We start from the raw sequence: 25379 nt of genomic DNA, 5'->3' as shown, positions 1-25379 counted from the left end.
AGCCGGCCTCATCAACAAGGTCCTCGACCCCCCACTCTATCCCACTCATAGTCACCACAAATTATATGAATGTGAAATCTATAATCTTATAATGCACATACGTGAACTCATCACATCTAACATGGTGTAAACTCTACAGCTCTCTTCACATAGAACATTTTTTACTTATTCTTTATTGTAAAATTAGATTTATATATTCATAGCACCTGTCTCTTGTGGTAATTCTTCTCACTTTGTATAGATACTTGTTTTCTCTCCACTACTTTACTTGTTATGCAGCAGTACACCAAGACAAATTCCTTGTATGTGAAAACGTATTTGGCAATTAATCTGATTCTGATTCTGGGTTATTTCCTCTTTAACTGAGTTTGAGGCAGGAACAGTGTCTGGTTGTACATAGCATGAAGCAGACTGAGTAAATATTCAGCATCTCTATCATATTGTAAGCTGATAGCATCGACTGACTGATATCTGCTATTAAATACTGTAAAAGGCTAAAATCAGACTCATAAAAAAACAGCAAAATTTCATCAATTAATTTCAATGAAATCTCCATTATGACTGCATTTGCTAGTAAATTCATGCAGATCTTTCATATACAGTTTGACACATAAATTCATGCTGTTGACCAACTGCAAAGTATCTTTACAGTGCTGACCTTGGAGCGAGTTGGAGAGTCCAAAATGGAAGAAGCCATCATTTTTGTGTTGCACTATCCAATTTTCTCAACCATTCAACCACTCAACCTCAGCGTTGATGTTGGACGTTTCTGCAAAACCCTGAATCACCTTCAATGATGATGGTTTTTTAACGTTCAGCGCCAGATTTTTTTAAATTCTAACTGTCTACAACATTTGTAAGGCTGAGAAACGACTGTGGTTATGGCTTATACACTTTGGTTAATGTAAATTTAGGGTTTGGCAACTAAAACATTTGGTTATGGTTATGCAAAGATCGTGGTTACGGTTGATAAAAAGGAGAACATTAATCGCTGGTTCATGACGAGACTCCAAAAGGACTCAATACTTCTTGTGTTGGAACTGAATGTTGACATTGGACGTAAATCAAGATGAAGAATTGTCCAATACATAAGTAATACTGGACTAAAATAACTCAACAGAAGAGATATTGTCTTGAGACACTTGTGGACAGTACAAATACGTTGGCGATGGGGTGATTTTCCAGTGGAATAAATTTTGCTGTGCAACTTTCTGGTCTACCCAAACACAAAGGGGTTAGAAGCTAGTTTTACCAACATTGTTCTGCTCTTTTATATTATCAGCAGGCATCATTGACAGCAGTAAAAGGTCAGTAAAAGGTCAAAATCAGTCTGATCTACTCTTTCGGCCCTTTAAATTGGCCTTGGAAACTATTTTAAAAATGTCAAACAAGCTTTGCAAATCCACTCAGATTTCATTTCAGTTGTAAAAGACAGAACTGAACAACCCTGAACCTGCTGACCACCACAGCTGCACGATAGATTGGTGGACATTGGTGGATCAGATTTTTTTTTGTGCAAAGCCTTGAGATCTGAATATGGAAATGAGGTCACCGCCGCACCATAGGCAGCTGCAATAAAGCAGGATGACCTTAAGCACGTCTCATGTCTCTTGAAACAAATTTCCTCGTTTCCTCTCTCCTCGCTTGGTTTCCTCATGTCTCTCCATGCATCCATGATGGGAGGGACTAAGACGCAAGGAAAAGACGCAAGTGAGGGAAACGTGGATGCAATTTAAGAGACTTCGGATGCACCCTTTCTAGTGCTGAGATCGGGTTAGGGTTAGGGTTGTCCTAACCCTAACCCTCAATCAAAGATGGAAGTCAAATCAAAAAGATTGTCTAGGAGCCCTAAATCCTGCTCAGACTTAACTAGTTAGAGCCAACATACTGAAAAATCATCAACTTAAAACTGAAAAGGTTTATTTTAATCATATGTTCACTGTTTGAAAAAACACCTACATACACAAAAAGGCCAATAGCCTAAAAAATGAAAATAATGATGCTACTTTTAAGTGGCTAGTTGGTAAATCCAGCACTAGATTGGCAAATTATAACTCAAAAGAAATGTAAAGGTTTTGAAAATGAAGTCTTCCTACAGTCAGCTTGAAAGTGTGTAAATTTTGACACACCATTATTTATTAGATAGATCGATAGATAGTCATGCAGTCCTGACATACAGTTAAATTATTGAAGATAAAAACACAATAAAGCTAAAATCTTATTTCCATTGTGGTCCTCTGAGGGGAAAAAGGGGGGTAGGATGGCAGATACTCAAGTCAGGCAACACATGCAATAACAAAATATAATCAAACTAACCAACAATGACCAAAACAGAATAATCATACAACATGCAAAACAAACTTATCCAAACACGAACCATTTCTTTATTAAAAGTTTAAAACCCCTCTCAGTCTGCTGTTGCTTCAGAGAACTGCAGCAGTGTATAAAAATGTGTTTTTCATGCAGAACTCTTGAATTTGAAAGGAATGATGTTTGTTAAGTTACATCTTGTTGCATAGTTATAATGATCTCTGATGTAGAAGTAACTGGGAGCTGTATCCTTCATTATTCTGTAAGTGATACCTAATTTAGTTTGTATCATCCTTCTTTCCACGCTGACATAATTAAGGTTTTGGAAGTGTGCCGGCTCCAAATGTGTTCAGAGAGGAAATTTGAGTACAACTATAATAAGCTTTTATTGAGCAGTCTGCAGCTTGTTTTTTAATGAGTTGTGGAGAACTGCTGCACCAGAAGGTGGCAGCATAATCAAAGTGACACTGAATCAGAGCCCCAGCCAGAATTTTCTAATGTTGCACTATCTAGCAGAACTGCTTTTCTGGCTAAGTATTTAGTCTATCGACACATTTTCCTGAGTGCTTTTAATGCCATGGCCTCCCCCTGTAAACTGATTATCGAGAATACAGCCTAAATAATTTACAGCAGTTTTTGCTGCTATTGCTTTCTGCCCTACCTTAAAGGTAGGGTCAGTAATTCTAATCCAATACACTTTTTTTTTGGCAAATTCAGCGAATATCTCATCACGGTCCGCTAGCTGTCCGTTCTGTGGGTGTGCTGAAAAAAAGTACAGTGTCCATACACGGCATTGGCTCTGTAAACAAGTCACGCAACACTAATCTGGCCAATCAGCAGGGGGCGTTCACGTTAGTGCACAGGACAGCATCATCTGCGTAAAGAAAGAGATCACTTGAACAGTCATTAATATACAATGAAAAAAGTAGTTGTCCCAGGACATTCCCCTTAGGGACCCCACAAGTTATGGGCTCAGGTCTAGAAAGTGTCCCATTAACATCCACCTTTTGAAGTCTACCTGAAATATAAGACTTAATACATTTGGCGGCTGCTTCACTGAACCAACAGCTATTAGTTTGTACAACAAGATCTCATGATCTACAGTATTTTTTGGAGATCAAGCAGGACCGTACAACAGAGGTTGCCAGCATCTTCCTCCTTCCTGATGTGGTCAGGTAAGGACAGAATACAGGTTTCAGTCGAGTCGAATGGGCTCTTCTAAATCCTGACTGTAACTCATACAATATATTTAGCCCTGAAAAGAACTGAGACTGGTCTGTAGTTTCCTTTGTCTAATTTGTTAACTTTTATATAGAGAGGAATAACTCAAGCACTCTTAGACTCAGTTGGAACTTTTCTTTGCTTGATAGACAGATTTATTATATGGAGCAATTATTTTGTTCATTAAGTCTTTTGAACAAAGAGCTTTCATATATTCTGTTAAAAAGAAAAAGAGCTGGTCTTAATTCCATATAGGGAATAATAACTCTGCACCTCGTCTTCATTATAAAAACCAGAATAACAGAGAAGTTGCTAAATAAGATTACTTGCAACTGTTAGTCATTAAAAATTTCTGTGACATAGCACTTGATGTTCTGTAATTCCCTGGTTAAACTGAATATAGCATGGCATGTGAAGCCTAAAACATCAGACAAACTGAAAAGTCTGCATCACACCATGACTTATGCTGAAAATATTTCAAGCTGAGCCTTCTTGTTAGACATCAGACCACACATACAGTATGTGGTGGTAATAAATACTGTAGACATTAGACTGATTCATCAGGAAAATCCCATAAAATTCACATTAACAGCACAAATAAATAAGCAATCAATGCAAAGTTTCCCTGTGTGTCTTTACAAAAAAACATGGAAAAATTTAAACCATAAGCTTCTCTCTGCCGCACCAGTCTGTCTCTATGTAAATTCTATTTATGTTTCTATTCTAATAGAGTTAAAGCCGCTCTGTAAGCTCTGTTGTAAATTGGCATTTTCTAAGTGGCAACAGGAGGTAACAGCATGTTCATCTTTACTGCAACTGACCAGTCTGAGATGGTTTATAGCAAAGTCATCTCAAGAGCAACAACTTCTAATTTGGATGAGAAATGCAAAGAGGACAAGTAGCTTCGGTGGCACTGATGTAGTTTCCTCCTGTGAAATGTATGATTGATTATTCTGTTTGTAAAACACACAGGTAAATTCATCAGCAACACTGACATAAACCGCTACGCACATTTAACCGTAACTTGATTTTAAAGCATCATCTGAATCAGTTTGATACCCTGCATTCTTAATTGATACTCTATATTATAGGTATATAATGACATAATTGGGAATCACCTTATGTGGTAATGTAATCCATAAACAAATGTGTTTCTTTATGAAAACTCATGAAGCAACAACGATTTACATCAATGCTTGGTGGTCTGAAGTTAATACTCACAAATACCTTAAAAACTAAAAATGGAAAAAAAGGAAAATTCTAATTTTTTAAACCAATTGTATTACTTTCCAGCCCTCTGATAGCTTTTCATTAGCAAATATCTGAGATCTTGGTCTGTTTTTGTCAGTCACACGACCCTCGTCGTAATAAATAATACATTTCTGATGATGAAGTTCTGCTCTGCATGTTCAAACATCCACCGCTGCTGCTGTTTATTATCAACATCTCTGGCTGCTCGTCTTGTCTTCACCACTTTGCCACCTCCGGATCTGTCGATACCTGTAGAAGCAAGAAGTGGACACAATAAGGTGAACTTGATAATATTATGCAATACGGTACAGCTTCAGACATGACCGCAGAGAATTTGTCTCTGACACATCATGGACAATATTTACACATACAACAAAGTCATGCAACGAAGGCAACAAGTACGTCAAACTGCAACACTCAAAGCAGATATGATAGATGGAAACATTCATAATCCTGTTGGGAAATTATGTCAAAACTGGAATATAAGAAGGATATACAGAAGAAAATATAGCCTCAAATGTAAAAATAAAGAGAATAAACAGTCAGTTAAGGAAAAAAAACTGAATCTAAACAATAAAAAAGACATTTTTAATTTCTATCAACACATGCAACTAATATATTTCTAGTGAAGAGTTAGGATTATTGTGATCTTATTGATTATAATGCACAAAATAACAGTAGGCTACAGCCATTAAATATACAGTATGTGACTGGTGAATGGAGAAACAGCAATAAACAGTAAAACAGCATGACTCCAGATAATACTGATGTTTTATTGCCTTCATCATAACATCAGTTACAGCTTATTGTGAATTTACATAATCAAAATGTATCACATGGACTCAGAAAGGTGATTAAAGTTGAATCAAATCCAAACCAAACATGCAGCAGCTTCAATCTGGAGGTTTTTGTTCAAATTTCAGTTCAGTGTTAATTACAGTTTATAGGATCAGATATTTTCTTGGTGGATATAAATTGTGCTGGTGGCTCCATTTGGTCTCATGGTGTTTTTTTTTATTGTGTTCTATCTCTTTTAATGATTAACTCTGAGCAGATGACCGCTCAGAAATGACAGATGTTCAGTTTGTGGTCACTTAACTTCTACTTATATATGGCATATGTCTTATAAAGACTACAGAAAAAAAATAATGCCAAAAAAGCATTTTATTCGTCAGCTGTGTAAAGTTACTGACCCTCCTCCTCCTGTGCGCAGCGCTGCCGGGCAGCTCTCCAAAAAGGCGTGACCAGTGACGTCTCCGGATCGGCCAGACCCATAAACCTGGTACTTTGAGAATCCAGTGGAAAGAGAGGGATAAAGGAAATACTGAAACGCGAGGAGTGAAGTTCTTGGAGGAATAACGCGGAGGGAATAAGCGTCTGTTCATGTGATGCGTGTTTATAGTTTCACTTTTACGCGTCACGGCTGTTTTTTTTTCTGCCTTCAGCAGCGGCGGCAACAACGGAGGCGCTGAAAACCGACAAAAACTCCAACAACAACAACAACAACAGCAGCAGCAGCAGATCACCGGCTGAAACCACTGACAGGTTCGTGACATGAAATAATATTTTTTAATCTCCAACTTTACTACCATAGAAGAAGAGAAAAGACTTTGACTGCGGTGCGTTTCGGGGGAAAAGTGACCTGTGGTTCGGATTCAGGTTGAACAGGTGCAGCTTCTGCTCTGATCCTGAAAGTAAATTCTTTCTCTTTATAAGAATTATCTGGATTTAAGAAGCTGAGCTCCAGCAACAACTTAAACGATGCTTTGCAGCCTCAATATGTTAAAAGGCAATTCATTGTGATTGTTTTATTGATTATTTGTCAGGGTGGCAACTTGTTAGAATCAGCTGAATCACTGCAAAAGGAGCAAAAAGGTTTAAATTGAAGAAGTGGTTTTGTTTCAGGCTGTAGGATTCTTTAATTTTTAAGGGAATCCTAAAATATTTCTTTAACTCCTGGAAATATGACAAGAGTTTATTACAGTGTGATCAAAGGTGATGGTGAAAGATATCAACAAATATGATAATGTTGCTCTGTGTTCAGTATCTACTGATAAAACCAAACTATAGTCCTGTGCGGAGAGACCGCAGAAGACAACTAATATGTCACAGAGTTACACAGAATTTGTCAAAAACAAGATTATTTCACAGAGGTCAGTGTTGAGTCACACAGTCTAAAGCTTTGGCTGCAGGGCACATAATTAGCAGCTAAATGCTGGTAAAATATGTGAGTGGTTGGTAGATTTGCTTCACTCAGCAGCCATAAAAACAGTGGTGATCCATTGAGTGGCTGATAAAATCAGAACATTCATGAACCATTTGGCTGGTGGATAAAAAAGTTAATTTGCACTCTACCTCGGGCTGGATGTAAGCACCTGTACTACGGCAGTAAAAAACACACTTTTTGTTGTTGAATTGAGAAGTTTGAATGAGCTTTTTCTGTGAGGCGTTTATGGACAAAAGTAATGTTCAGTGTCTCAGTCAAGAGCTGAGTTTGGCTTCACTTGTGCTGGTCTGACAGAGACAATAGAGACATCAGACGGACCGCTCCTCCTTCCTTTTTTATAAGGCTGAATCTTAATAAGGAAAAGTCCAGACCTGTAAGCCCCTAAAGTGGAATCCAGTGGATCCAGATCCCACCGGAAGTTCACCAGCCAAATGGAACACACATTTTCAGTGGTATTTATATAACCAAATATCACAATTTGCAATTATTCCTCATGGAGCTTCAGTCAAGTCAAAGCATTTATTGTCATATTCACAGTTACAAGTTTCCCTGTACAATGAAATCCTTCCTTTGCCTTTCACTCTGAATACCGTTTATCAAAGAAACATGAGGTATAGAAATGATAAAAATAAAGAAAATTAATAAAATGTCAGGAGAGATAAAAAAAAAAGTAATAATACAATATACAGAGCAGTATCAGACGATGAAATATATGTGCACAATTCTATATACAGACAGCGGGTGAATGTCTGAGTGTGTGTGTGTGTGTGTGTTTGTGTGTGTGTGTGTGTGTGTGTGTGTGTGTGTGTGTGTGTGTGTGTGTGTGTGTGTGTGTGTGGAGGGAGGGAGTGGGAGACGGGGCAGAGTGAAGCTTCCTGTATGGTGAGGTGGGTCAGAGTGGGGGCAGAGGCTGTGGGTTGGATCTGTTGATCAGTCTGATCGCCTGAGGATAAAAGCTGTCAGTCCAGACTTCCTTTACGATCTGTACATCATACAACACGCTCTGTCTTTACACCCTCGCCTCGATTTTCAGTTTTTATTTTCACACTCAGCTCTGTGACAGTCTACTAGGGGACAGATTTGACCCTTTCAAGGCTGTGAAGGCTCAATTTTGATATATTTAAAGTTCAGAATTTCCATTTGATGAATAATTTCTGCCAGAATTTTACTTTGAAAGGCTTGAGAAGCCTCTGCACCCAAAAAAGAGAATATATACTGTATATTAATGCAAACATGAGTGGAACCTGATGAAAATGTTTCCATAAATAATTTGCAAAATGTAGCTTATACTATCTGTCATATCTAACATCTGGTCTGTAGTGAAAGGACCATCGCTTCATCCCAAATTTTGCAAATCCTTCACCGCTGCACTGCACAATGATATCTGTCTCTGGAGTTGATGAACAGCCTTGATATGAAAAAGTTTGCATATCACACAACAGCAGGTGTAAATGAAACCGATCAGATCAGTCAGTTCAGTTTTACTCTCAAAAAAAATGAAGTTGATATTCCTACAGAGACTTAGAGCCTTTTCACACCTGAAAGCCCAAACCGAGGTTCATGTTTTTGTTACATTGTGAACATTTGATCTGGATAGTTTTGGTCTCACGTTGCAATTATGCAGAGCACTAAAACTTTACATGACATACCTTCATCCTGTCATCATCACCTAGCTGGGCTGCGCCCCCTTATACTTGACATTGATTGGTTTGAAGATGGGAACACGTCTGACGTAGACGTGTTGTCAATTCAGCGGGTAGCTTTCTATCGGCGTTTGAATTAATGGAGAAAAATGAATGAACAGATTCATTTTGTTGCCACTATATTTTTATATATATATACACACACTACAGTTTCTTCATCTTCAGGTGGCTTTGCTCTCCCGTCCTCTCTTATCCTTTCTTTCTCATCCTCTCCAATACCTGGGAGTTGTTGGCATTTTTATGAGTTTTTTCCAGTCGACTCTTTTATAACGTCGTCATACCATATTTTAATTAAAAACTTGGTCTCCTCCTCTCCCCGTGTGCTGCTGCGGCTCATTTCTTTTTCTTTTTTTTCTCCCCATGACGATAGCTTACTGGAACTTCCTGTAATCGGTCTGAAAAGTCCAGAAAAAGTTTTGACGCCAGAAACGAACTGAACCACGGTTTTCGTCGTTTGGTCCGGATCGTGGTCCAGGAGAGGTTTCACACTTGTAATTTTGGTTCGGATCAAACTGAAAAGTCCTAAAGTCTGGACCAAACGAGGTAGGTGTGAAAAGGATAAACTTCTTTAAGGGACTTGCATTTCAGTTTATTACAACATTACTATAGTTTTCTTGAAAAGGGACATTTGGTTTGCACTCTAATCTTTCGACGCCGCTGGTGATTATTTTATCACATCAACAAAACCGACCCTATCTGCTCCTGTTCTGCCGGCTCTGCGGTGGAAATCAGTGAGGATGTAAGCTTGGCAACCTCCTCTCCACAGCCTTGAGACTGCTCACCGTGTAATAATAATCTGGCTGTTGCTGTAAATACCAGATTCCTTTTCCACATGCAAATAACCGAGTTGTGGGGGAGTTGAAAGTATGCGTGTGTGTGTGCGTAAAGGGGAGGATGTAGGGAAGTCCTGCCATTACCAGAAATAAGACGTTAGACTTTAAGCACATTCCCTTCCGTTCTCCGGATTTCGCCCACATTGAAAAGCATTCCACCGGCCGGCGCCGAAAAACTCTTCAAGGTCACGCTGCTCAACAATCCCTGATACCCTCCCACTCTAACCCACAGGTCGTCCATCACCCGAGATACACGAGAACAGAGTGTAACTAAAACATGGCAGGATTGAGCTGAAAAGCAGCGTTGCACGTTTGTTTCCCTGCCGCAGTCATCCGGTTATTGGGTGTTTCCAAGCAGGTGGGAGGTGGGTGTTGTAGTGCAGTCACTGTGTCTAGCATCGGGCTGTTACCACACTAAACATGTTTAAGGCAGTTTGATTCATGCTTGGAGCGTTCAGGGTTTTTTGGCAGCAGTGTCATCCACTGCAGGCTTGAAAGATTCCTGAAAATCCTGATAAGGTCTTCTGAGAAGAAGACTGATGTCATTTGAACCACTTAAGGTTTCATAGACGTTGATATCTGATAACCAGCATTTGTACAGAAATCTGTGGAGGACAAATTAAATTTAGTATAAACCACAGCACAGACTCATACTCACTGATATCAGTGCTTTTGTATGTAAGCTTGAATCCTTGATGATTAATGTACTCCAGAAAAACCCAACTGTCCCTCATACAGCAACAGGAACAGCAGTGACAGCCTGTGAAATTATCTTACACATCTATGATTTCAATATAAGTGATGGTGGGCGAAATCCACATGTCTGTACTGTGCATCGATGCACTGTAAAGATCAGTTGAATCTACAGTAATATGAGGCTTTAGCAGTCCAAGTTAGACAAACTTATTGTCTTTTGAATGTGAAATTCATTCTCTGTGTCTCCTCGCTGAGCTGTGGCGGAGGGATACTAACACAAAGAGGTGATTTCTGATTAAAAAAACAAACTTTGGAAGATATCCTCTTGATTTGTCCAACTCAGACTGCACCTAGACTTTGAATGCACTGAAGGAAGGTGGTGGATTTTGTCTCCTGTCTCTAACATCGGAGTCGTGTTAGGAAGGGATTTCTTCTTTACGGCAAGTATGGACAAGAGGAATGATTACAGTCATCAGTTTAAATGGGTATGTGTTCATTTGAGTATTGTTTTAAGAAAAGGGGTGAAAAAAGTGAACCTTTCCAACGCTAATATCTACCCATAAGAGTCGAAACTTATCCTGAGTGGAGGAGTTTTTGACCACTCAGTAGAGCTGTTCTGACAAGACTGAAGAGTGTTTGATAATGAGGATGCACATGCACGCTACAAGCACGGGGTGACATTTCTGCTGACTGCAGAGGTCGTTGATGGCGGTGGGAGTAATGTGCTTCTTAATGTAGCAATTGTCTATAAAGGAGCAGAATATTAAGTATCAGAATATTACAAAAAAAATTATTTGCAAATGTTTTACTGTATTGTTTGGTTGATTGAATGCTTACATTTTCTTATTCTAAAACTGGCTTTTTCTGTGAGGTTTGGGGTAGGGTTAACCCTAACCCCTAACCCCTAACCCTAACCCCTATCCCCTAACCCCTAACCCTACCCTTAATCCTAACCCTAACCCTAACCCTAACCCTAATCCTAACCCTAACCCTAACCCCTAACCCTAACCCTAACCCCTAACCCCAACTCCTAACCCCAACTCCTAATCCTAACCCCTAACCCTAATCCTAACCCTAACCCCTAACCCTAACCCTAACCCTAACCCTAACCCTAACCCTAACCCGTACAAGTGTTCCAAGTCAGATTCAAAAAACTCTCTTAACTGCCCGAACGTGTCGTAAATCGCTTGTTTCAGCCTGACGAACGTCACCTGTTCATTCGGAGGTGCGCGTTTGTGAGACAGAAGTAAAGAGGGAATGCTTTGACTAGAAGTTAGATACTAAAAGACGTCTTTCAGAAGCTAAGTGGTCTGTGATGGGAGGCGGTCGAGGGATGTGACAGTCATAGAGGTATTAGAGGAGAGAATATTACACTGTCAGCTGCAACACAAAATGATACTGAACAGAGACCTGCAGAAAGACCCTGAAGCAGCTGCAATTTGCAGTGAATTTGTAAAAGTATAAGTAAAAATCATAAAATCTAAGAAAAGTTTGTTTTAGTTATATCATTTTAGGTGATTTCTGTATCATATTTAAACTCCAAATTCATTCAGATTGAGACATTATAACTCTAAATGTTTCTCCTCTTGTGAAGAAAGTTAGAGACCATCTGAACATGACTCGTAAATTTTATTTCTACCTAAGAGAAAATTCTGATCACGAGAAAATTGATGAATGCCACTGGGTGCCATGTTCAAATATTATATTTGAGGCAACATAAAAAACAAACATGAAATTGTAAAGAGAACATGCATAAAACAAGTATTAACAACAGAAATACATCCAATTTGAAGACATAAAGTATGCATCTCTGCACTGAGTCCTACAATTGAAGTCAGCATGTTGAATTGAATTGAATTTTTTAGATACAATCAATGTTTCTCTGCTCTGAACTGGTATGATAAACACATCGCTGTGCAGCTGATGGTGTCATAGTCAGCTGCCCTGCTGCTGATTGTTCATGGGGTGTTGGAGGTCACTTGATGTAGGCTGTTTTTTTTTTTTGTTTTTTTTTTTAACATGATGCAAGGATCTGGGTTTTTTTGGTCATCACAAGACTGACAGTTTCAGTCTAAATGAAGAGAGAGATTGTTTTTTGGTCATTGTGCATTATATTATTATTAGAGCTGTATGGTGAGTGCTTGAGGACGAGCTTTTGAAGTTTATTTTTTAATTAGGTGACAATGTATGTGGTTGTTTTTGTGTGTACGATCTGTATTTGTGTGCTGTTGGTCATTTAACTTTAGTTTATACATAAACCATTTTGTCATAACATTAGAAATACACTTTGTGCAGAAACCTTCACCTACAGTTGCATGATGAAGATCATTGATATAAGCAAAAAAACAAATTTAGCCTCCGTCATGTCACGTTGACATGACATGTCCTGGCATCAAGCTTGATGTGTCTGAGCAAAAAAATGTTTAATACCGGTGTGTCTTTGCTTCCTAGTTTATCATTTGTAGAGGTCAAAAGTCGTTGTCAGCTACTGATCATCTAATCTGCAGTGTCCTAAATCCAGACTACACATAAATTCTAAGCAGGTGTTGAGTGTAGCCCGACTGATTCGGGATTTATGAGGCCAGTAACAATTTTGAGAGTTCAAAAAATATTAAAAAATGAGTTTCGAGTTATTTTTTTAAGAAAAATTGCCAAAATTATCTGGTTCCAGCTCCTTTGCCAGACATATCCTTTTAAATATGGTGTCATATATCAGAACATCACAAAAACAGTTCTAGTCAATAGTTTCATCACCTTTTTTTGTAAATCAGCAACAGTCCAGTACATGCCACTGGTGAAATTAACCTGAACTGACCATAAACAGTCTGAAGTGTCAGTGGACGGGACAGACCTGTTTGCCAGGTAGCCCGTGTAGCCTGCTGAAGCCTCTCGCTGTTCAGCTCCTCCGTTAGCCAGAAGTGCCTCGATCCAGCTCCTCCCACTCCCATGTAACCTGTCCATCTCCTCAATTCAACGCAGCTCTCCTCCAGCAGCTCCTTGTTGGCTTTGTAAGGGAGAGAGAATGGCGGAATAAAGGCTGGCTAATGGTTTTGCTGGGGGGTCTTTGTGTTTCGGTATGTGCTGCTGGCTGGGAGCCTTGTTCTGAGGGCTCCATGCTCCTTTATACACAAGAAATAGACTTGTTTTTTTTATTTTATTTACTGGCCTGCAGACTATGCTGTCTTGAGAAAGATATCGTATTTTCAATCATATTTGTGTCTTGTTTCATGCAGCACGCTCATGTTATGACCCAGTGTTCTGGGTTTTGTTGCTGATGCATGCTTTGTCGAAGCGTAACAGCCATGTGTGCTGCTTGGAGCTGCTCATAGAAGGATGTTTTTTTTTAAAGTGCAGCTCTGTGATATTCTGTTTTCGAAGAACATGCTTTCATCTCATCTTCTATCTTCAAAAGGTGGCAGAAACAGCATCAACGAGATCTTATTGTTATCAGAAGAAACACTTTTTTTTTTTTTTTTCTCCAGTGTGAACAAGGTCTTGGATGGACTTTTTCTCTCTGGCTGAGTGTTCCAGATATAGTTTGTTCCTTCATGAGTGATGACCTGGGGTCTCATTTATAACCATTGTGAGTCTGAAAGAGGCAGACGCCACTTCTGGTGCAAAAGTTGTGATCTTTAAAACAAACTTTGTCAGAGAGCGTGTGCACCTGGACGCAAAATCTGACCCGTGCATACCAACATTTTGGAGACGGGGTGAAAATTGGTGACGCAGGTTTCACATGTTAATTATTGATCCACTTTATCATAAACATTCAAACCAGTAATGTTATTTGTGCTTGTGCCAGTGAGTCATAACTATTCCATAAGCACCTTTCAATTTTGAAAAGATATAATCCAACTCGGATCTCAAATCAAAGTCCACTCAGCATTTCATCAGCTGCTGTCTCACGCTGAGATGATGTCAGGATGCGGCAGCTGGAAACTAACTGATAAAAATCCAAGATGACATCAAATAAATGTATAGAATTGCAGAACAGAGCTCTGATTGATTTTTAGTAATATCTTCTAATACTGTGTTTATATCACCAGGGATGATATAAACACATGTGTGTAATGTGATGTGTGTAAAATCACTGCATTGAACACAGGACTGTCAGTAGAGAGACTGCTGCCACACACTACTCTGTAAATTAGAGAAACACCTGTATGCTGTAAATGAATACACTGTTTCTTGCGTTTTTAGGTATTGAGTGTGTGGTGTAAAAATTACTTAAAACTGGTTAACTAGGATCTGGCCCGCTGCAGGGTGTCTGGTAAGAAGCTTAGCCAGAGATGTCTGACTTTATGATCCACAACCAGAAGTTGTATATGGTTGTTTTGGATTACACACACATAACTTCAGGAAGTCAGAAAATAGGGAAATACAACAGTGAAAGTCTGTTCACGGTGGTGATTGGCATGGTCCTTTCTCTGCAGCTGCCCGAGTGCAAATGATGAACGAGAGTTCCTGATGTGCTGACTCTTGACACTGATTCGTCAGGCTGATCGGTCCAGCGAAAGGAACATATGTACATCATTATTTTATAGATTTTGTGCACATGTACACTTTTAGTATGGATCCTATGTACTGTTTTATAAACAGTACAGTACCTAAATGTTATAAATAACTGAATGACATAACAACGAGCCACATCCAGTGTTTATATTTGCTGCTCACACATTCAGATGATGCTCTTGTCCAGAAGTGTAGGAATATTGTAAATATTACTAAGGTAGTGAGTAACAAGCAACTAGAAAGGTGAAGAGTCAAAGCGGCAATGTTTTGATAGTAATTCTGTGACCACAGAATGATCATGTAGTAAAAGAAAAATAATTAAAAAAGCAGAAAGCCTTTATGAGGGTTTACATGACTGAAAAATAACTGATCCTAAACACCTTTTCAAAAATTCAAATTCAGCTTCATCTGTCAAAAAAGGTCTGATGAAGCTGTGTATGTTTTTTTTGCGATGACAAATATAAAACTAGTTTGAGCATATTAAATCCTTTTAATAAGACCAATATCATTTCCTGAAACCTTTTAAATTTGGAAATGACCTTTTTAAGATCTCAGTTCTTGAACTTCTGCCTGAGTATCCAAGGACGGTTGAATCGCGGGCAACTTGATTTGGCTGACGATACTTGAAGATATTTCGCCTCTTATCCAAAGGTCTTCACTTCTAACTGGCTGGAGGGGAGTCCCAGATATTTAACCTCTGCCAGGTCGTTATCAATGTCACTGATACCACTTGGTTCGTTAGTGCTCCTGGGTGTTGTAATGACAGGTGTTAGAGTTGTTGGAGTTACCTGAGGCAGAGTGTAAATGACAGTTGTTGGAGTCGTCACATGAATGGTTGTTAAGTCTCCTGGGAGCGTTGTAGGTGGGGGATAAGTGGTGTAGATGGTTTCTCTGACTTGATGTAGATCCTTCACTCTTCTTTCTAACCATGACTCCCTGCCAGTTAGTTAGAACTGAAGTGGCCCATTGGATGAGAAAGTGTTTACAGTGACGTCCAGTTGCCCTCAGTTCAACCCTCCATGGATAACTTATGACCTGGATGACTGAGAATCTTCAGATATCTCTGCCTAAGGATCTGATTTAATCTGTAGCACACTATGTTATTTCCAACATGTCTAATCTGTTTTATTACTACTGTTGTTTTTATCGTTTTATCATCTTTTATTGTGATTTTACTGCCTCATTCCCTAAACATTTCAGTCCCTGCAAAGCACTTTGCTGCTCTGTTTTGAAAAGTGCTGTATAAATAAAGATCATTATTATTATTGTATTTCATATCTCTCTGTCAAATAGTTACAGTACTGTATGTGGGATGACATTTACATACTGGATGACACTGAAATTCAAACATCTTCAAATAACATAACATAATAAAATGTCTGCACATCTGGATGTGAGGCAGGCTTGTCGGAAGACGATGCATCTCGGGTAAAAGTGAAAAAAGTTGTCTTGATTGTTGCCGGATTATTTATTTACAACTTCTACACAAGCTTCATCAGCATCAAAAGTTTGAGAAAACGCATAGATTGCATAGAAAACTCTTAGATAAGAAAAACACAAAATGAAAATAAGTGGAAAGATAATCAGAATCTTGTACACGGGTGTAGATTCAGAATCACTTTCAAACCAAATAATAGAATTACTTTTTCCCTTTTATTCACTAAAACAGTAACTGACTAAAACATCTTCTTTTTTCTTGTAATCTCATGAGTGCTTCTTTCGATCTGTTCTAGCTTCTGCTGAATTAGCTACATTGCAAGTCAAATGTCAGCGAGACATTTAATGTAGTCTGTGAAATCAGATCATTACTTAAATATCTGTCGCTATCATCAGTAATATCCCCATAATTCCTCTATTTCAGAGAAATTAACACTTGAAACTAGATTTTAAGACTCAATACAAGATGAGTTGACTTTTCTAAGATGGATATTATTTGCACATTATTTTATATCCTCCCTCAGTGGGAAAACAACCTTTCCAGGTGACACACAGACCTTTGACCTGTCATGCTGTGTGTTGCTGCTCGATAACTTAAAAGGCACAGCTAGTCAAGTTAACCTTGACTCAGGTTTGCTTTCACCAAACAGGTGATAACAGCAGAAAATGACTTTTAGAGCAGTTAGTGATGATCTTTGTCTTTGTAAGTAGGCTAGTTTGAGATGCTCGTTAAACAAACTATCTTTCTTTTCTGTTATTGTTTAATTTTACAGGGACAGTGTGTAATTACAAGTAATTGCACAACAGTTGGCTGGTAGCTGACATCTGTTGTGTCCTTGGGCACAGAACAACAATTACACCACATAAAAACAACACATAACACATAAGAAGCCATCAGTGTGAGATAATAAATACAATCTGTATGATAAATACAAGGCAATCATTGGTGGGGACATTGTGGTTCATGGCTACCAAGTTAAACCTACTACTAATAACTGCTTTTTGGTGTGATTTGAACAAACTATATAAAAGTTGAAAGCAGTACAGTATTTGATGAAACCACAATGATGGATTGGTTGCTGTGGATGAGAGGTTGTTATACATTTTAGTGAAACTTTCAAAACTGTCCCAATATTTCAGTATATATCTTGTTGTATTGGACTGCTGCGTTAAAAGTGTGTCAGTATTTGTTCCTCAGCTGACAGTTTAATTTGCGTTAGTTGAATTGAGACAGTGTCCTTTGACCCTTTGTGGCCTGCCCCGGTGATGTACCATGGAAAGCTGCCATGAAAACCAGTCTGTCCAAAGCTCAAACTTCAGCACAGACATTCTTTCAAAACAACTTTCTGCATAGTCGATGGGCGAGAGCCAAAGAGTTCAGCCACACGGGCCTGAAGAAGTAAGTGAGCCGTCTGATCTTTTTGATGTCTTTCGATACGTTGTGCAATGTTTTCTAAGCTTGTGCTTGGCCCTGTGGTTTGGGGGAAATGTTTAACTTCAGGCTTTTTTCCAAATACCATTGAAAGACTGTGATTAATGAATTATATCTCGACTGTTTAATTCTGGCAAGTTTGAGAAGATATTCAAAGTTTATGACTATGATTCTTATTTTTTTTTTTTATGTGTACCTCAAAAGTGTTTTATTGAAATGGTGTCATTTTTTATGACCACTCCTGTTGTTGTGTAGTTGTTTGTTTTTATAAACCTTGATCTGGTTATATTCAGCCCATTTTTATGGACATTTATGAACATTTACATTTTCCATATCAAGGATTTCACTGACATGGTGTTGTGCTGTTACTAAGTTTGGTGTCCAATTTTTGTTTTTGAGTCAAAATTCAGTAGAGCATGTGGTCAACTGAATTATATGTCAACCACCAACAACCAATGACATTAAAAACCACAGTTTAAAATCCAGTTTAGCTGAAAAAATTTAACTTTTATCTACAGCAGATATGCAGTTATAGTACTGTGTAAAGTGTGTTTATTTACCGATTTATCAATCAATCAATCAATCAATTTTTATTTATATAGCGCCATATCACAACAGAAGTCATCTCAAGGCACTTTTCACATAGAGCAGGTCAAGACTGTACTCTTTAATTAGTTTATGGAAACAAAGTTAATTGATCTTGTTTGCCAACGATTTGACCTATTTGGAAGTGGAACAGTTATAATCAGGGATGGAAATTAGCACCGGCCACTGGCCAAATGCTGGTGAATTTGCTTTTTACCTGCCAGCAACAGCCGACGTGCTGTAACGTTACCAAATGATGGCAAGTCTCTGCTGCAGTGCGTATCATTTAGTTTTAGCATGTGTGTGACTGTGATGTTACTGTCTGTGCCACTGCGTGTGTGCAGTGTGAACCATCATATGTGCGACATATGTGTGTAAATTTGACCAGAAAAAAGCCGGATATATGAGACTGATCAGAGCCGGTCACTGGTCACGGCCGATCATTGTTTTGGATCGGTACATCTCTAGAAACAGCTTTATTGTGGGCATCAAAAATTTAAAATTGGTGTTAATCATGGGGCGGCTGTGGCTCATGAGGTAGAGTGGGTCGTCCACTAATCGGAAGATCGGCGGTTCGATTCCCGGCTCCTCCAGTCCACATGCCGATGTGTCCTTGGGCAAGATACTTAACCCCAAATTGCTCCTGATGGCTGTGCCATCAGCATATGAATGTGTGTGAATGGTTAGTTTCCTCTGATGGGCAGGTTGGGACCTTGCATGGTAGCCCCTATACCCATTCAGCATATGAATGTGTGTGAATGGGTCCATTTACCATTTACCATTTACAAAGGAGATGACCTGCATCGTACAAGGAAAATTGGCTCCGGCTGCAATGAGTGTGTGTGTAATGTGTGGTAGATTGTTCTGATGTTCTGACTTAAAATGAATCTACACTGCACTGCTGTTTGGGTGTCCGTATTTTGTTGTTGGTGGAAGAAGAAGTTAATTTCCAACACTGATAATAATTATTGGAGTCCTGATTCGTCCATACTGATTAGACCATTGCTGTTGACATTTGGGAGATAAAGTCAAACAGGGTGTGGTGTTTCAAGCTGCATCTGTTGATATTTTTGTGGCCACAAAGGGGCAGAAGAGAGAGAGACTCCCAGTCCTAACATTATATCGCCTCATAAAGTTGTTACTACTAACGTGTCATCCCACTAGAGTCGTTTTTGTGTTCACCTGATGAACATTAAGTCCAATATTCACTCTTGTTTTAGCTCTGGTTTGGTCTTACCAACTTATGAGAAAAATATCGGGCTTTTTAGGAGGTAGAAGTTCCACTCTCTCTACCAGCTAGTCTCTAACTTTGTTTTTTTGGCTGTTTGGTGCTGGGCAGCTACTGTACAGTGGGTTAATCAGTTTGTTTGCTGAAAACGGCTGCCTCTTGCTGCTGGAAACAAGGCTGATAAGAGCACAATAAAGGTGCCAAAAAACCAAAACCATGAGTTAAAAGAAGCTAAAATGTTGGTAGAGCTAGAAAGCTGGTGATAACATTTGACTTCAATGGGATCCTCATGTTGCTCTGTTTCCGCCATAGACTATAAAAATAATGAACGTAGCCACCATGATGTCACCCATTGGTTTGTGGAGCCTTGAGTTTGGCATTTTGACTGTCGCCATCTTGGTTTTTTGGAGCCAGAAGTGATGAGAAGTGACCATGTTTGGATGAGAGCATGGAGCTGGGGAGGAGCTCCCCAGGGTCCAACTACAGCACCTCACACACCACGGTCGTCGCAACTTGTCAATCACAAGGTAGCCACACCCTAAAGCACACCCTGCTTTATCGTCTGATTTACTCTAAATGGGGCCATAATTTGCAAAATGAAAATCATGCTGTATTGAAGAAGACTTGAAACTAGCGATTGAGACCATAAACTCATTGGGAAAGTGTTTTACTGAGGTAAAAAATCAAGTGAGAGGCAGTGTCATTTTCCCAAAGACTTCAAGTGGAGTCGCCCCCTGCTGGCCATTAGAGAGGATGCAGATTTAAGGCACTTACACATTGGATTTGCTTTTCAGACCTGGAGCTACCTGCTTGGTTTCTACTGCATGTGTAGGATAGTAGTTGTTGCTATTACCTTAATGTTTTGAGTTTTTCTGCCTCCCAGTGGTCAAAATGGTGTACTGCAGCTATAAATATTTGTTTGCATGGTTCTGGAGTTATGAAAAGTCATATTATCTATATATTTACCATAGCTCTAGGTCCTGTTGTGGTAAAATTCGTATGTGGTTGGTTCTCAGAGAATCTTTTCCAGACTTTCATCTCAAAGCAAACACAACTTATTTGATCTTATATTTGCTACATCCCAATTTAGCAGCTGGATCGTGCAGCCAACAAAGGCGTGTCCTTTTAAATGACTTCAGGCTTGGCTTTGCCTGCTTATGCTTTTTCATGGAAGAGATTTCGATGTCATAGCAGAAAAAAACACAGGTGGAACTAATCTGAAATCAGTTCTTAGTAATGTTATTGATTTACACTTTCCTGCTGTGACATGTCACAATGTCTGGTGTGAAAAGGGGAGACCTTGAGAGTCCACAGCTATCAGTGCAATCAGTTGCTTCTTGTTAATAGTTTCCAATCTTGTCACCAGGAAGTTTCCCTCAAAACTGGGACATGTTCCATGATCCCTAAGTTTACAGTACAGGCTGTGATGTTCAACATCAGCACATGATGGACAACTGATAAATATTCTACCAGGTTGAAAGCAAATATACTCTTATCTATGTCACCTAAATGGATCTTTAATGCCTTGTGATTTATAGCACGTTGAGGCTGAGGCTGTATGTGATGATGTGACATAATATAACGTAACAAGTTGATAATGATCGACTCATCCTGTCCACTGGTGCAATGAAACAACTGGCTGGTGTACAATGAAACCTTCCAAATTTAGTTAAAAGAAGGCTGCATTTGAATTGTTTGAAATGTACGGTTGGTACAAATGACAACTTCAAAGGATGCAGCGGCTGAATTAGGACACAGATAGTCAGAGTGGACAGGTAACGGTGTATTGTTTTGCCTAAGACCACTTTGACCTGACCTGTTTGACACGCATATTGACTGTGACCGACCTTGCGGCTGTTCGGCGTGTAGCATCTGGTCCACTCTGCAGTCGCTATGCAGTGGTTGTGAACTTTAAAGAATGATCATATCGCAGCTTTCATAGTCTGTCCATGAGTCCAGTTTTTCCACAGCACAACATTGGTAGAAGTGGTGGTTATCAGCATCAACAGTCACTCCCTCACCAAACCTGAAAATCTGCCGGAGTCACTACTTGAGTTTGACTTTTGGTTCTTTTGGTTATGCAACACAGATTTATCTACCACATTTCGGAGCCGATTGAATTGATTGTCACACCTGCTTAATGTGGGATGTTTTCGTTCAAGTATCTTTTCTGGTTTCCTGTGTGTTTTCATTTCTAACCCTTGTTTTCTCTGAGATTCACTTCCTGGTTGATATGTGGACACTCTCGAGAGAACATGCTCTCATGAATGCCCCATACTTTACCATTTGTTGGGAATGTGGTCTTTATAGAGGAAGGAAGAAATAATTTCTGTTTCTTTAAAGCCAAGATCCTGTTTGCTTCATGAAATTAATTCCAGCATTAATGTCAGATACTGTAAGCATAAATGTAGACCTTCATGTAGAACATGTAGAACTTTGAATGTAATTCGATATGATTATATTTGTTTGAAGAGGCATAATTGTTTGGTTAGGTGACTGAATGGCAACCGTATACTCACCTAGTTATCGCTGCTGGTGAGTCAGTCTTGGTTGGTTGAGGCTTTCGTTCATTGCCAGTTTTGACCACTTTATAGCTATTCAGTGTAACTTTTAGTTTTTTTTCCAATATGTTTTGAGTTTAATAGGGATTATGGAACCGTTTTTGTCAACGTTTGTAACCCTTTTTTTGTACAATATATTATTCAAAGTTTCAACAAATTGTGTTTGAAGTGCATCTTGAAAAACACCACAGACTCAGACCGCTGTTTGTTCAAGACGTCGCTACATGCGGATGTCCTGACAATAACCTTTACTCAAGAATTCCTGCTGTCTTAGTATCAAAGGCAAAAATCTCCAAAAAGACATTTAAAAACAGTAGAGCTGCAATAATTAGTCGTCTAATTGATTAACAGAAAATTAACCAGGGACTATTTGATTATCGCTGTAGTCATTTCTTAACTTATGTGCTGTCATCAAAAAAATTGAAATGGTTTTAAAACAGTATCCTGACTAAACTTTTACATATACCAGTCTGCAATAATCCATCAACATATTTTACTCTGATCTCAACTATAGTTAAAATAATTCATAATTTCTTAGTCAAGATACTGTTTTGAAACCATTTCAATTTTTTTGATGACAGCACATTATGACACCTGTCGTCCTCCCGGGTCAATTGTGACCTGAGGACAACATGAGGGTTAAGAAAACGTGAAACATTTGCTGGTTGCAACTCCTCAAATATGAGGATTTTATGTTCTTTGGACAAAACAAGACAGTGAAAGACGTCAACTCAGACTGTGGAAAATCATAACGGGCATTTTTCAGTATTTTCAGACATTTTATAGACCAAACCACTTAACAGATTAATCGATAATGAAAATAATGGTCAGTTGCAGCCTAAAAAAAGCTACCAAACCTCCCAGACATCTCAGCTGTATGTCTCTACTTGTCATTCATGGCGTCTGATGTTGACTCAGGAGAGCTACCGGCTGTTATGTTGTTGATTCTGGTACTGATTAACCAGCTGATGGCTCCTCTGGCACAGTTTGGTTACAGTATTTTGCAAACTAAATGAGGTAATTTTGTTCTTTTTTACGTTCTGTCTTGGAACAAATGTTGATAGATTAAATACACTGTTAGTGAATACAGGTTTGTTTTTTATTCATTTACCTTTGGCACAATAAATAAACCGTTGCACCATAGTTAAAATGAATCAGTGTGTGTGGGAGAGTAGGTGCTAATGATCAATAAAATACCTGCGTCTCTGTTGGAATATTCGGACTTCCAGATCTAGATCACATAAATGACCTGTCAGTTATTTATGTGACCTAGCATTTAGGTCAATAATTTATAATCTAATATACTGCAGGAACTTGCTCATTTTCTGAATTATTATGACTTGTAATGCCACATACATTGCTTTCACACAAATAGCCCATATGCGACATGCTTTTCAGATTTTCCCCCATTTTCAGTAAGTTTAACTTTGACCCAAATGCGTCGACCTCCAGAACACAACAGATGGGACTCTGACAAGTTATGGCGAGAATTTTACTGTGTTGAAGAGTATTGGATATATGGATTAAAATTTCAGAGGACGAGGAATTATCAAGTTTGAAAATTATTATTGATTGTTTATGTTCCAGTGTAGTCCATGATCCCAAAGTCTCTGGTCCGTAGCTTCCCAGCTAGCTGCTCTGTAGAACTATATGTTGCTTTTTATTCTACACACTACCTCATGCAAAATGCCTCTCATGAGAAAATGTTGCTACTGTATATTGATGCTTTTTGACCTAATAGACACTTTGCAACTAAATCCAGAACATATAACATATTGTAACATATTCTTTAGCAATGTGATTGTGTCATGTTTTTACTCAGTTTACTGCTACTAGACTTTGATGTTTGAAGGTGGGAAAGTCAGAGGTGGAACAGAGGACTGAAAATGCAGAAAGGCGAGACATCTGTCTGTAGAAAGTACCTTGACTTGTTGTTAGGTTACTTTTCTGCTTTAATATGTGTCTCATTGTGGAAGAGAAGGTAACAGACAGTTAATACGAGGACCCAGTTGAGGGGCAGAGTCTATAAAAAGGCTACTGAGACACACCTGAGAGAGCAGCTGAGGTAAGCGTGTTTGATTTGGTACGCTTGCTTTTTAAATATGTTTAAAAGCATGAGTTTAATAGTAAAACTGAAATATTTCTTTTAGCTCATAGTATTAAATTAAAGATTTTAAAGAAGGTTTGGTGAGGGACTAAAACTTGGAGCGATTGCTTGGTCGCATCAGCCTAGAAACAAGGTCTGCTCAAGCAGAACGGAGATATTTTTAAAAACAGGTTTTTAGCCCTTTTAATACAATATTAACATGATTCTTAAGTCTAGATTCCAGTCACCTGCATGTCTGGGGGGAAGGGGACTGTGTTCCAGTCTAGCCAGGTGTATTATTTACTTTTTTAAGTTGCATATGTTTTGTAAAATGTTTCTTGTAAACTTTCCTTTTGTATATTAATGTGCTTAATGTGCAGAGCCGACCACTGTTTTTACCAAACTTATTAGATTTTAATGTGTCTTTAACTAATCAATCCGTTTTCTGTTTTATTTTTCATGTGGGGCTTTCTGCTGTGTTAAAGGGGGGTCTGAGTGGTAGAGTCGCCATCTTTCATGTGTGCTTTATTGTGTATTTTGAGTCACTTTAGCTTGCTGTTAGCAGGTAAATTTGAGTATTGTAGAACCGTTTTGATTTGGTTCTAATTGGTTTGTGTGTAGCGGTGCTTTATTCATAATTTACTTACATGTTTTGTGACAATTTTCTCTTTTTACGCATAACTCTACACTAACCCTGATTTATTTTCTTTGCTTGTTCATTTATCGTTGACTTGATTGATCTATTAACTGTATAATTTACTCCATCCCTCCGTTATGATTGTCTGCATTTAAGCTTTCTTTTAAAACCACCTTGCTGCCACCTAGTTGAATGGAAACAAGTCTTATATTTCATGCATTGTCAATAAAATCTATATTTTTGGTAGGAGGAGTGTCTGGCTCCAGTTTATTCTGGGTCTTCTTGTGTATTGAGTATCACCAGGTCACATCACAGCAATAGGTGGTAAATTGAAAAGTAGTCAACTAAAAAATGTAACAGTTTTAAATAGTTTAAATGTCCAACATCAGAAGAAATCCCAACCCACAGTCCTAATCCTAGTTGGCCGTTGTAATGAGGGAGCAGTTCCCGAGCTTCTAGAGAGGTTCCTGTGGTGGAAAAGACCTTTTTAAACGTGTTACTTCAAACTGTTTTGTCAGATCTGGTCCACATGTGCAGCAGCAGGATCTCACTTTGCCCTCTGACTGCGATTCACTCAGTAAAGAAAAACATCCCATTATCTTGTGTTTTTCATGCGGTTTCTTGTGTGTCCTTGAATAATAGCAACACGGCTGGCGGTAG

At 38.7% G+C, this 25379-nt stretch overlaps 1 protein-coding gene across 6 annotated transcripts in view; it reads left to right on the top strand.

The window, feature by feature from the left end:
- The first annotated feature begins 6084 nt into the window (after positions 1–6084).
- Positions 6085–25379, top strand: part of esr2b (estrogen receptor 2b) — a 44284-nt gene continuing 24989 nt past the window's right edge. For 4 of the 6 annotated variants that reach the window (XM_067614897.1, XM_067614895.1, XM_067614898.1 and 1 more), the window contains exon 1: positions 6085–6327. The gene's annotated coding sequence lies outside the window, so the exon portion shown is untranslated. Of the gene's footprint in view, positions 6328–9082; positions 9256–25379 lie in introns of all 6 variants that reach the window. The other 2 variants (XM_067614894.1, XM_067614893.1) reach the window with 2 other exon arrangements.

This window comes from Thunnus thynnus, chromosome 16 (assembly GCF_963924715.1).
Source record: "Thunnus thynnus chromosome 16, fThuThy2.1, whole genome shotgun sequence".
NCBI lineage: Eukaryota > Metazoa > Chordata > Actinopteri > Scombriformes > Scombridae > Thunnus > Thunnus thynnus.
This window is presented reverse-complemented; position numbering and strand designations above follow the sequence as displayed.